At 51.8% G+C, this 8,574-nt stretch overlaps 1 long non-coding RNA gene across 1 annotated transcript in view; it reads left to right on the top strand.

Moving 5' to 3' along the window:
* The window catches only part of LOC102427790, a 14,938-nt gene extending 6,581 nt beyond the window's left edge, over positions 1-8,357 (top strand). Inside the window, exons 2-4 of the long non-coding RNA XR_330518.3 lie at positions 1,536-1,727; positions 2,726-2,802; positions 8,097-8,357. This is a non-coding gene — a long non-coding RNA (uncharacterized LOC102427790). The remainder of the gene's footprint in view (positions 1-1,535; positions 1,728-2,725; positions 2,803-8,096) is intronic.
* The last annotated feature ends 217 nt before the right edge of the window (positions 8,358-8,574 follow it).

The raw sequence follows: 8,574 nt of genomic DNA, 5'->3' as shown, positions 1-8,574 counted from the left end.
AAAGGCATCCCGACTGTCAGCTCCCTTGAACACAATGTATTTAATAAAAAGCATTAAGCCTGTAAAGCTGTCAGAAATCTAAATGACACTTGTAATAAAATCTTGTCGGTGACCTGTTCCGGTTAATCAGGCCCAGTGACATCATCACGCACGGATCCGTCTGATACCCGGGGTGCGAGGTATATTTAGACAGCTTTATGATCCACGCGGATTTGAGTTATTAAAATTGTACAGTTTTGCAAGGAATTGGGGATTTAATAAAGCAGCGGAGAAACTACAAAAGGAGCAATAACCCTCCACAAAGCCGATCCCCTTGCAGGCGAGGGGCGTGTGCTCGGGCGAGTCCCGGGGCAACTCCGATGCCAGGCGCTCGCGCGGCCGATTTTATGTCTCTGTAATGTGTATGTCTGGCATCTGCAGAGCTAGCAAATATATTGCATCGTGCCCAATGACTTCAAGGTGGTGAATTACGCCTGCATGTAAAGATTTACGGGTTTATTCAGATTACTACGAGAAGATATTACCACCAATTGCTCATTGGCTCTAACGAGCCTCTTTGGAGCAAATATAACCACTAGATTGTAAATATCCTTGGCCCTGCTCACCACCTGGGTAGTTTCCGGGGCTCCAGTCTTTTTAAGGCATAACGTTACTTAATCTTGAACTACAAAAGCCAGGCCTCATGTAACAATCAGGATGAGACAGACGGACAGACACGGACAAGGGATATCCATTTGCTCAATAATCTATAAATTTAGACTAATGGGGCAGATATCAAAAAAATGTGGTGGGCGCAGGTAAATCAATCACACCTGGCCTCCTGGCATAAGCTGGCACAGCGTTCCCGAGATTTCAGTCAAATTATTCCATTTGTTTCTGAAGATATTTTAATCCCACATGACCTCAAACTTCCCGTGAACCAGGGCCTGGGCCCAAGGCCGCCCACGGCCTTTGCAATAAATCCGTTGTCTCCCTTCTCGGCCCTCAACCCAGGCCCATAGATCACCTCTCCCTGCATCTTGCTTCAATTACTCAATTAACTGCAGTAAAGTTCTTGTAGGTTTTGCAGATGTTGCTTTATTATCAAGGCCTCAGTCGAACAGGAGAGTTCAGGAGCCGAGGTTATAGGAAGGTTGATGGGGGAAGGGCCGGGATGGGGCACAGAGGATATTCCCAGCAACCTTTAGGGTTGAAGCCCCCGAGAGGGGCACGGCTCCCCCCATGCCGCTCCCCGGTGCTGTTCAATGCCCTTCGCCTCTCGGGGAATTTGTGATGTTATCTCACTGAGAAACTGCTTGAGAGAAGTAGGTATTCCACCTTCCGATGAGATAATGCTGTGATTAACAGATGCTTAATTGGGCCATTTATCACCAACAGGACCTGCCTCCAAGTCAGTGGGCCAAGTAAATTATTGCCCACCCTGCAGGTGTTGGACTGGCAGATCTATTACTCTTCACGGAATGGTCTTCAGAAGATTTTATATGAAAAGATGATTTATTTCCCAAAGGAATTCAATTGTGCTCTTATTTATCCAGAATGTAGCAGGGGTCCGCCTGGCCCCTCTTCTCCGTGCACAAAGGGGAATTGTTGAAAGCCAGAACCGCAGAGAGGGTCAGAGCCAGAAGGACACAGAAACCAGCGAGCGGATGCGGCCACTTTACAGATGGCAGCGCCGAGGCTGGAGCACACCGTGCCAAATCATGCAGACACTATCCCAATCGGCAAAGGTATTTCCCTCCTTTTTTTAAAAAAAAGATTGTGGTTTGTCCAGACCAGTGATGGCGAACCTATGACACGCGTGTCAGAGGTGACACGCGAACTCATTTTTTTGGTTGATTTTTCTTTGTTAGGTGGCATTTAAATATATAAAATAAATATCAAAAATATAAACCTTTGTTTTACCATGGTTGCAAATATCAAAACATTTCTATATGTGACACGGCACCAGAGTTAAGTTAGGGTTTTTCAAAATGCTGACACGCCGAGCTCAAAAGGTTCGCCATCACTGGTCCAGAGGATGTAATAGGATGCGTAAAAATTCGGAACAAGGCATTGTTGTGCTTTAAAGTAGGGTTTCTCACCCTTTGCCATTGTTGACGTGTTGGGCTGGATCATTTTGCTCTGGGGCCTGCCCTGTGCATTGTGGGAAGGTTAGCAGCATCCGGGCCTCCACCCACTCGGTGCCAGTGGCACCCCGGCTCGCCCCCAGCCCCCGAGTTCAGGCAACCCAAACTGTCTCCAGACACTGCACATGTCCCCTGGGAGGCAAAATTGTCCCCGGTTGGGAACCACTGCTTGAAAGTATTGTCATCATCGTCCTGAGATTAATAATATAAATTACAGCAGCTGACTTTTATTGAGTGCAAGAAATGGCTAGATACTTTATATACATTCTCTCATTTAATCCTCACAATAACTCGATTATGTGGATATTTGTTATTACTTCGTTTTATAGGCGAGAAAGTCTAGGCTGAGGGAGGTTAGGGTTTGCCCAAGTTCACGAAGCTAGTGAGTGCCAGGGGTGGGCTGCAAACCCGGGGCTGCTACCCATACCACCAGAGGAAGGGGGAGACGGGTGGATCTGGATCTGTTATGAGGTGTCAGAACTGTACAACGGCGTTCCCGTTGTCCCTGGTAATGAACTTGCGTTAAGAGTCTGTAGGGATAAAAGGGAAAACACAAGCTCCGTGTGGCTGGTCCATGGGATGTACTGGTTTCTCTGCAGATCATGGAGTCGCGTCTGCCTGGCGTCCAGCGGAAGCACGGGGCAGGTCCCCGTTGTGGATGAAAGCACTCAGGATGGTGAGTACACAACAGAATTAGGGACAACTTAACATTTCACTGAGCAAATACCTCTTCCAAAGATGCTTAGCCCAGCCTTCTTCACGGGCCGATTGCTACCCCAGACCTGGGAGCTGTCGGATACCTGGGCTCGGAGAATCCCAGGTGAGAAATGACAGAGGCCATGGCTCTAAAGGTAGAGTAATTTCGTGCCAGGAAATAAATTCACTGTAAACAGTGACTCGAGGCAAGACGCCGCCATGTGGTCACAAGTGCCTCCTGGAAGCTCTGGGCAAGGGGCTTGGGGGCGAATAAAAGAACGTCTTTACATGAGTGAATAAAGCCCACCTCTCCATCCCTGGGTATTTTAATATCAGAATCGCCCCACTGTAGCAACTGCTCCAAATTTTATGGCCGAATTTTTGGATTAATTTCATTTTAGCACGTCTATTCCCCCTTCATCGTGGTTTCTTCATCTATTCATTTTATTCTATTGTGAACAGTATATATATATGTAAATACTCTATATGTAAGAGTAACTCATGCCAAATCCTCCTTAAAGAGGCAGGTATAAATAAGAAACCTGTGGCAATATAACAGCTTGAATGGCCAGGTTTCTCTATGGAGTATAGAGGATTGGTAATCACTATGGAATTTCCTCTTTTTTTGAAAAAGAAAAACCACTTTACCGACCTTCACACCAGCATCTCCAAAGGCCGCGGGCGCTGTTTGCGTGCTGCTGTCAGAGCGAGCAGAAGCCACGCGGAGACACCCCGGGCCAGATGCTCACCCCTGGGCAGGCGGGCTGCGAGGCCATTGACTTACTTACGTCCACCTGTTTTGTGTTTTTCATTCCAACAAGACTCCCTGTCTGTCAGGCGAGGCTGTGCGGAAAAATGCGGCCAAGTCTGAAGCACGTTTCCAAACTCAGGCTCTGTCTTCTGTTCTCATTTAATCATTGACTGTAATTTTCTATCCAAGAAATAAGCGAAGAAGATGTGCAGGGAAAGTGGGTTCTGGACTGAAGGGAGGCCGTGCGCAACAGTGAGTACAAATGAGAGAGAGAGAGAGAGAGAGAGAGAGAGAGAGAGAGAGAGAGAGAATGAATCTTATTTAAGACCATGGTTTCTGCCCGGGGGAACATATTCCTCATCCCACGGAGAAGGGTGCTGGCGTGGGTGCCATGGTAACACGTGGAGAGCGTCCCTACCTTACCCATGACTATCCTGAGAACCTCATAAGGTATTCAGCCCCCAAGGAAGCCCAAGATAGTTCAAGCTAAGTCACAGCGGTTCTCAACCTGTGGGTCGCGACCCCTTTGGCGGTTGAACGACCCTTTCACAGGGGTCGCCTAAGACCATCCTGCATATCAGATATTTACATTACGATTCATAATAGTAGCAACATTTATGAAGTAGCAACGAAAATAAATTTATGGTTGGGTCACAACATGAGGAACTGTATTTAAAGGGCCAGAAGGTTGAGAACCACTGAGCTAAGAGATATTAAAGACTTGTTCAAGGTCATTTGGTCAGCAAGTGACCAAGTTTGGATTTGAGCCTTAACCTGTCTGACCCCAAACGCAGCCTTTCTCCATGTTTTACCACTAGATGAAGCAATCCCGAACCTTCTGGGGGCCAGGCCCTGTCCCTGGTACCGTGGATGTGGAGGAAAGGCATTCCCATGGGGTTGTATGGGAGGCCCGTGGCCCTTTCCCCGGCATCTGGGGACGTGGGTGGGGATCCTCCTGGACAGCCCTTCCTTGTAGCTGCCCCGAGGCGGGCAGGGTTTTCTCCGCCCTTTTCTTTCTTTCAATGTATTTTTATTGATATCAGAGAGGAAGGAAGAGGGAGAGAGAGATAGAAACATCGATGAGAGAGAATTATTGATTGGCTATCTTTTGGGGATTGAGCCCACAACCCGGGCATGTGCCCTTGAGTGGAATCAAACCTGGGACCCTTGAGCCCACAGGTTTGAATTATTAATTTATAAAATCTCATAAATTTATATTATTAATCTCACTGACGCTCTACCCACTGAGCCAAATCAGCTAGGGTTGCCCTTTTTTTTCATCGGTGCTATTACCCTCATTTGTCTCTGCAACATGGGGTCTGGCCCTGGTCTCTGGCCTGGCAGCGGCTCGCGGCCCCTCGCAGCACCTCACTGCCCCACTCCAGGCCGCCTTCGCCCGTGTAAATGCCGCTGACGGGCTGTGGATTGCTCCAGGCCTCAGTTGTGATGGGTGTGGAGGGACCTGCTAAGTTGCTCCCGACAACTGTGTGACTTGTTCCATCTCCGGGCCCAGCCTGAAGCCACCGGCTCATAACACACCTTCCCACCCACAGGGCGAGGAGAGAAAGGCAATCATGTCAGATCCTGAGAGGTGAAAACTGCCTGCTTGCTCCCCCTCCTCACTGCCCCCCCCCCGGCCTTTTCTGGCCTCCCCTGAGGTGACCATGGTTTCAGGTTTGGGAGGGCCACTCTGGGGCTCAGCTACCTGGGGATGGGGGGAGAGGGGAGGAGGGGAGTGTGTAGGTGATGGTGTCTCTTCCCAAAGAAGGCGAGTGTCTAAAACTGCCCCCTTGGGGAGAGGGCGGGTGTTTTATTTTAAGGGAATTTTGTGGGCTTGGGCTGTGGTTAAAATCCCGCTGGAACACAACCTGAGTTTATTGGGAGAAAAGCTGTAATGGGGGCTGAGGCTCACGTGGTTTGGGGGGTCTCCTCTGAGCAGACAGCAAGCAGACCCACTCCCTCCTTGCACATCCTGGGCTTCAGGGTAGACTTGATACCTGGGCCCCAGCAACGGTGGTGGTCACACTCATTCATTCATTCATTCACTCATTCATCACCAAATCCTTCCCCTGCGCCTGCTGTCCGAGCCCCGGGCTCTGGGCTGGGCCAAGGCAGGCGCTGCCCCCATGAGGTGTCTGACTGTGGCTGCTGACATGAGCGTGAATCAGATATTCCCACAGATCTGTGTCTGCGGGGGAACTGGGACGAGGCCATGAAGGACGAGGAAAGGTGCAGTGGGATGAGGCGGGACCCCGTTTGGGTTGGGCAGCAAGGTGCTGGCCTCTCTGAGGAAGGGAGCCGAGTTCCCCGGGACTCGAGTGGGGGTACGCGGTTAGGAGGAAGGAAGAACAGTGAGTGAGAAGGAGCAGGAACGGGACAGAATCTGCTTCATTTGAGGGTCGGGAGGGAGGCCCGAGTGAAGGCCAGGCTGGCTCCCCAAGGCAAAGCACATGGAACATTCTGGAACTTGAAGATGGCCAAGACCAGCGGGAGGTGGCCTCCCCTCGGTGCTTCCCTCTGTGGCAGTCGCTCTACCCCAGACGCTTGGGCTCACTCCCTCTCCACCGATCCTGCTGTTGACATGATCTCAGGACATTGGCTTAAATTTTAAAAAAAGAGCAAAAAGTGAAGGCTCCTACTCTGTAGCTGTGAGGGCAGGGTGAGCAGGGTGTGGCCTGTGTCCCCGGTGCTCACAGAGCCCTTCAACTGCCCCCACAGAACCGTCTGCAAGACCCAGAGATCAGGGCCCGAGAGGGGACACTGGGAATTCACACACACCACGTGGCCACCCGGGGAGGTGGAGAGGGGGTGGGGGGCAGGGGGTCTTCCTGGAGGATGAGGGTTTCTGCAGGTGAACCTGGCAGAAGGCAGAGGGAACCCCCCCGGAGGCAAGTCCCTGTCCTTCTCCAGGGAGCTCTGCTTCTCAGGCCTGAAGGGAGTCAGAGCAGGAGGAGCCTCCTGAGGACCTGGCTCCTCAGCGGAGCCCTCACTCCTGGGCCAGGAGGTGGCTCCCCTCTGGCTGGTATTTCCCTCCCGCTGGGGAGCAGCCTGTGATTTCACAGAGGAAGGGAGAGGGAGAGAGAGAGAAACATCAATGATGAGAATCATTGATCTGCTGCCTCCTGCATGCTCCCCACTGGGGATCGAGCCCACAACTTGGGCCTGTGCCCTGACCGGGAATAGAACCGTGACCGCCTGGTTCCTAAGTCGATGCTCAACCCCTGAGCCATGCCGGCTGGGCTAGAGCGGACAGACAAGCAGATCACTCTGTCTGTGCCTCAGTTATCATATTATAAGCCCATCAATCCCCACTTTACCCTGTGGGACCAAAAATGGGAAGCCCCGGGTTACACCAGCAGCTCAGTGGATTGAGCTGCAGCTAGACCCAGGCTGCTCCATTGACAGCTGACAATCCCGCGTGCGGATTCCCCAGGGTCCTGCCTGTCCTGACGGGGGACTGGGGCTAGGAGGTTAATCCCTGGCCTTTCACGCAGCTCCTAGAGGACTTGGACCTCTCAGGCTCTGTGCTGGCCGAGGATGTATCTCCTAGTATTTCCCTTGTGCCGTGAGCAGCCACTGAAGCAGAGTGTGTCCTCCAGGTCCTCGAGCCCCATTTCACAGATGGGAAAACCATCCCTGGAGGGCAGGGGTGGGGAGGGGAGTGGGTTTGCGAAAGAACCCAGCCCCAGAGGGAGCTGGCGGCCGAATCCTCGGTGGCGGGCGCAGGCAGCGCTTCCACTCGGCTGCCTCGGCCGCACTCCGCAAGCCCAGCTGATAATTGCTCATTATGTGCTTAATCTGGGCACAGCCGGGCCTGGCAGCGGAATTAGATCACATCAAAGCGAGCACTTCAAAGGGGCAGAAAGCTGGCCTCCGGGTAATTAGCAGAGGGCCTTTCTCTCCTGCCTGGGACAGTTGGAGGGGTTTCGGGCAAGGTCCAAATGGTACCAAGTGAAGCTCAGAGTTGTCAACTCTGCTGAACTTGGACAGGCAAGGCCCATGACTTCGTGTGTGTGTGTGTGTATGTGTGTGTGTGTGTGTGTGAGATAAACTGTTCAGGCCCTCTACTGCCTGCCTGGCCCAGATGCCCTGGTCAACTGATGTCCCCAGCTTCCCTGGAACCCCGTGTACCCTCTCTTTTTAGACTGCCGTGTTCTTCTGGCAGGAGGTGGAAGAAAACATACACACACACACACACACACACACACGTTCATCACCATCGGGACCCAGAAATCAAAGCTGAAAGAAGGTGACACAATCTTGCTTGTGCATAGAGATGCTGGGACCTATGTCACCATGACTCAGTTTCCCTAGTTGCCTATACAGAGGTCCCTTAGGTGTCAGCCCTGGCTTGGAAAGTATTGGTTTCACCCATCGAAGTGGAAATGAGGGGTGCAGGGGGGGTGGGGCAACAGACCTGAGAAAATCAATGGACCGGCTTGGTTGCTTAGCGAGACCCGCTTCTCCCTCGCCCGCTGGAGGGGACAGGCAAGGTGATGTTATGTCTCGAATCCCATTTGCAGGCGCCTCTCACCCAGCCAGGTATCCCACCAGCACGGCGTGGATGTGCAGAAAGTGCTAAGAGACGTTATAATGGAGTCTGGTGCCACTTCTCGATGGCCTGTGGGGCACTCAGGCTAACAGGCCCGAACGGGGTTGATATATGAGAAGAAACGGTGCTGAACTGGCCAGCGGGGGACAGAAACCCTTTGCGCCTCTGGCCGGGCGAGCGCGGATTCAAGGACTGCTTGGTGCAGGGGAAAGCACATAGTTCCTCATTCCTGCTGTAATAAAAGTAACAAAGTTTCACTGGCTTGAGAGTTTGGAAAAGGATTAATCTTACCCATCTCTTAACCATATTTAAGTAACGGGTATCTTAAGTAATGAGGTTACTAAAGTGGCAGACACCCCCCCCCCCCCCATTGGCTCAGTGGTTGAGCATCGACCTACGAACCAGGAGGTCACGGTTCAATTCCCAATCAGGGCACATGCCCAGGTTGT

This window comes from Myotis lucifugus, unplaced genomic scaffold (genome assembly GCF_000147115.1).
Source record: "Myotis lucifugus unplaced genomic scaffold, Myoluc2.0 scaffold_345, whole genome shotgun sequence".
Taxonomy (NCBI): domain Eukaryota; kingdom Metazoa; phylum Chordata; class Mammalia; order Chiroptera; family Vespertilionidae; genus Myotis; species Myotis lucifugus.
This window is presented reverse-complemented; position numbering and strand designations above follow the sequence as displayed.